The 4,843-nt window shown below is 28.7% G+C and overlaps 1 pseudogene; it reads left to right on the top strand.

Moving 5' to 3' along the window:
• Positions 1–356: 356 nt before the first annotated feature.
• On the top strand, positions 357–475 carry LOC111737392 (annotated as a pseudogene).
• The last annotated feature ends 4,368 nt before the right edge of the window (positions 476–4,843 follow it).

The following is a 4,843-nucleotide window of genomic DNA, read 5'->3' as shown; positions in this document are numbered from 1 at the left end:
TGACACAAGATTAATCCTTCAAATATATAATTCAAGAAAAAGCAAATAGGCAAATTAAAGAGGACAGTATACAAACACCTAATAGGCACAAAGAAATGTGTTTAATTTTGTTAAATCAATGGTGTTTGATATTTGAAACTTTATAATACCTATTATTAGCAAGTAATTAGAAAGGAGATACTATTATACACTGTTTTTTATTGACTACAGACTTTGGGAATGCACCATGGGCGTGTTTATCATAATTTGAAATGTGTATATTATTGAGAGTAACATCATCATGGCAACATTAATTGTTCCTCTCTTCTTTCTTTGATAAACTAATTGGACATCTATAATCAAATAAAATCACCTCTGTCTACAGCCATGCTACCCTGAACGTGCCTGATCTCATCTGATCTTGGAAGCTAAGCAGGGTCGGGCCTGGTTAGTGCTTGGAGGTGAGACAACCTAGGAATGCCAGGTGATGTAGGCATTAAAAATAAATAAATAAAGTGAGCACCTCTGCACATTATAAGAGGGATACCTGTATATCTGAAAGTTGCAAATAGGACCTCAGTGGGGGCTGCAGATCCAAGGAAATCAATGATCCTGCTTCACTCCTACTCCCAGCACTTGAGGCAGAGGTGGAGAAGAAAGCCTGGAGAATACAAAACTGGGAGGATGCCCACAAAAGAAACTTTTTAATAGCCAGTCTGTCAAATTGTAAGATCAAAATAAAACCTTAATTAAAGGAAGGTGTGCACTATTTCAAATGTGAAGCAAAAACACATATCTTCAAATACTATGAAAAATAAAGAAAATATGATATCACAAAAAGAAAATTTTTCAGCAACAGAACTCTGTGAAACAGAATATTGAGATTTAGCTGATAAAGAATCCAAAATAGCTATTATGAAGAAATGTAGTGAATGATAAGAAAACTCAAAAATGTAATTCAATGAACTCAGGAAAAAAAAAAAATTAATGAACATAAGGAGTTCTTTACCAAAGAGATTAAATTATAATGAAGAACCAAACAAATTTTAGAACTGAAGAATTCAATGAATGATATAAACTATGCAATAAAAAGCATTGGTAACAAAGCGGACCAGACAGAAGAAAGAATAAATGACTTTGACTATAGTAATATAGAAAAATAATTCTGTTAGAATAGGAGAAAGAATTATGATTTTTAAAAGTGAAGAAACCAAGTGCTATTGAATTCGATCAGAAAGGCAAATATCAGAATAATTGGTGTACCAGACAGAGAAAGGGCAGAGAGTTTATTTAAAGAAATAGCTGAAAACTTCTCAAGCACGGGGAAGGAATTATACATACGAGTCCATGAAGCAAATAGAACGCCCTATTATCTCAATGCAAAAGACCTTCTCCAAGACAAATTTTAGTGAAACTGTCAAAAATCAATAATAAATAATCTTAAAGGTAGAGAAAAAAACGTAACCAACAAAGAAATCCCCATTAGGTTTACAGATTTCTCAGCAAAAACTCTATAGGCCAGGAGAAAGTGAATGACACAAAATGTTGAAAGATAAATATTGTCAACTAAGAATACTTTATCCAGCAGTTATTCTTCATAGATGGAGAAATAAAGTCTTCCTTAGATAAACAAAATATAAGGGAGTTCACCACCACTAGATCTGCCTTTCAAGAAATACTGAAAGGTGTTCTAACTGAAATGAAAAGATGCTAATCAGTGACACAGAATCAGTGAAAGTACATAACATCCTGGTACAGGTGAAAAAAATTAGAAAATTGTATTATAATTGTATTAAAATTGTATTATAATTGTATTATAATACAATTATAATTAAATTGTATTAGAAAATTGTATTATAATTATAAAATTGTATTATAACTTAACTACAAAGTTTAAAGAAAAAATATTTAAAATATAGATACTATAATGTGTTAATTCATACACAGCATAAAAAAGATAAATTGTGACGTCAAAATTATAAAAAGGAAGGAGTAAAAAGATGAAGCCTTTATAGGCAAATTAAGTTGCTGCCAGCATGAAATGAACTGTTTTATATATGAGATGTTTTTAATAATCTTATGGTAACCACAAAACAAAAATCGAGAATAAATTTATTTAAAAAAAAAAAAAAAAAGGAAGATTGAGCATACTACCACGAAAAACTACCAAATTACAAAGGGAGGCAGAACAAGGAAAAATAGCCTATGGTAATACACAACAACTAGAAGACAAATTATAGGATGGCAGTGGCAAATCCTTACATATCACTCTAAATATAAATGGGTTAAATTCACTAATCATAAAACATAAAATGGATAAATTTAAAAAGCAAGACCTAACTATATGCTGCCTATAGGAGACTTCTTTCATCTCTAAAGATACACAAACTCAATGTGAAGGAATAGAAGAAGATATTCCCTGCTAGTGGAAATCAAAAGAAAGTGGGGGTTACTATATATAGAAACCCTAAATTCTCCACCAAAAAACTATTAGAATGAATGAATTCAATACATTTGTAGGATATACAGAAATTAATATACAGAAATTATTTACATTTTTATATACTAATAACAAAAATCAAGAAAATAATAACATTTACATTTGTATCAAAAAAGAATAAAATATTTACAAATTAACTAAGGAAGTCAAAGATCTGAACAATAAAAACTACAAGACTTTTCTGAAAAAAATCAGCAACATAAGTGGAAAGACACCTTGTGCTCATGGATTGGAAGAATTAATATTGTTAAAAGTCCATACCACCCAAAGCCATCAAAGATTCAACACATTTTTTATAAAAATTTCATTGGCATTTTTCACAGAAATAAAAAAATAAACAAAAAACAAAAAACAACAACACCCTCAATAACCTAAAAATGTGTACGGAACCAGAAAAAAAACACAAGTAATAGCCAAAACAATTCTAAGAAAGAACAAAGCTGGAGGTCTCATATTTTCTTATTTCAAAGTATACTACAAAGCTATAGTAAGAAAAACATTGTGGTACTGACATAAAAACACACACATAGACCAATGGAACAGAATACAGAAACTAGAATTAAATTTCCAAATTCATCCTATAATTTGCAACAACATGGATGGACCTTGAACACATTATGCTAAGTGAGATAAGTTAGAGAAAGACAAGAAACATTTGGTATGACTTATATGTGGAATCTAAAATAGCTAGACTTGTAAAAACAGAGAGTAAAATGGTGGTTACTTGGAGATAGAGGCTAAGAGAATAGGACAGATATTGTTTAAGGGTACAAATTTGCAATGAGTAGTAAGCCCTAGAGATCTACTGCATAGTATAGTGAATACAGAAACAATATTGTTATTATAATCAAACATTCTAAGAGACTAGAACTTAATTATCCCAACCACTAAAAAAAAAATTATAATTATGTGACACAATAGAGGTGCTAATTATTGCCACAATGGAAATCATACATAATATATAAATGTACCAAATTAACATGTCACACATCTTAAATATATGCAATGTTATATGCCACATATATTTTAATAAAAAGATAAATGTATAATTCATGATTTATTTGACTTTTGTCTTAAAATACACATGTGGAAAATACTTTCAAGAATATTCATTGCAGCATGATAGCTATAGTAAAAGTTGGAGAAAACACCAATAGCAATAAATTATAATATAGAATAACAATCATCAAAAATGAAATATGGAATAACAACCTTCAAAAAGAATATATACACACTCATATGAATTATTTTATATGTAATAAGTGAAAAAAAAAGTCACATTATAGACTTGGATGTATAGCATAACTACACTAAATAGAATGTGCATACAAACACACAAACTTATAAGAGTTTATATTTTCTATTGGTATATATACAGAAAAGGTCTAGGAGAATGTATAGAAATCCACAAAAAACTTTTTTTTTTTTTTTGAGAATCAATTTGGGTATGATAGAGTTTACTCTCTTCCAAATTTAAAAAAAGAAATGTATATTCAATCAAAATGCATTCATTTTGTAATTTTTTAAAAAGCAATATTTTTTAAAAGAATATATGTCTAGAGTTCCTTTTGTAAAAGAAATTAAAGGTAATAGAATATAATACTAAACAGGGATTATCCAATGCTGTGTCTTAGCCTTAATGACTGTGGCCTAATTTAAAAATTGCTGCTTTCCAGTTTTGTTAAAATGTTTTTTCGTTGTTGACTATTAATTATTTAATGTTTCTTTGAGCATATCACTGCACTCATTAAAAACTTGAAGAGTAAAATATCATAGTTTGCATGCAGAAGTTCACTTTTTTGCTAAAGTGATATACATTTTTGACTAGTTGGCTATCATAGGTTTAACTGAATATTTCGTATATATTTTTTTCAAAGGCAATTTTAAAAGTGCCCTTGAAAACAGATTAAAGCATAACACATTTGAGATTATGTTAACAAATATATTTACGTTTGTGTGCATTTACTTGGTTATCTATCACATATATTTAGAGCAGTATTTTTAATGCTGAAAAAGGATTTTTAAAAAATCTGAAACTATAACAATAAAGAGGTATGATTAGAATAATTTAGAATAGAAAGAAAATTTGAAAGACTAAAGTTACTATAAATATAAATTATTTTAAAGAGATTTAATATTATTTGTTAATGAATAATACAAATTGGGGCTATGATAATTTTACTACTCTGAATCTGCACTTAAATGTACTAAACAGAATCAAGAAAACCAAAACCTTTTAAAATTGGTATTCGAATGAAAGGAAATGTGAAGATGAGTGTTTTCTGTGTATTATTAGAAATGAAGACTGAAGTCTTGCAATTTTCTTCCCTGGAGGGTTATTGAATGAGAAAAAAAGTGATAAGA

Source organism: Pteropus vampyrus, unplaced genomic scaffold, assembly GCF_000151845.1.
Source record: "Pteropus vampyrus isolate Shadow unplaced genomic scaffold, Pvam_2.0 Scaffold26, whole genome shotgun sequence".
Classification (NCBI taxonomy): domain Eukaryota; kingdom Metazoa; phylum Chordata; class Mammalia; order Chiroptera; family Pteropodidae; genus Pteropus; species Pteropus vampyrus.
The sequence above is the reverse complement of the archived record's forward strand: the minus strand, read 5'-3'. Positions and strand labels throughout refer to the sequence as shown.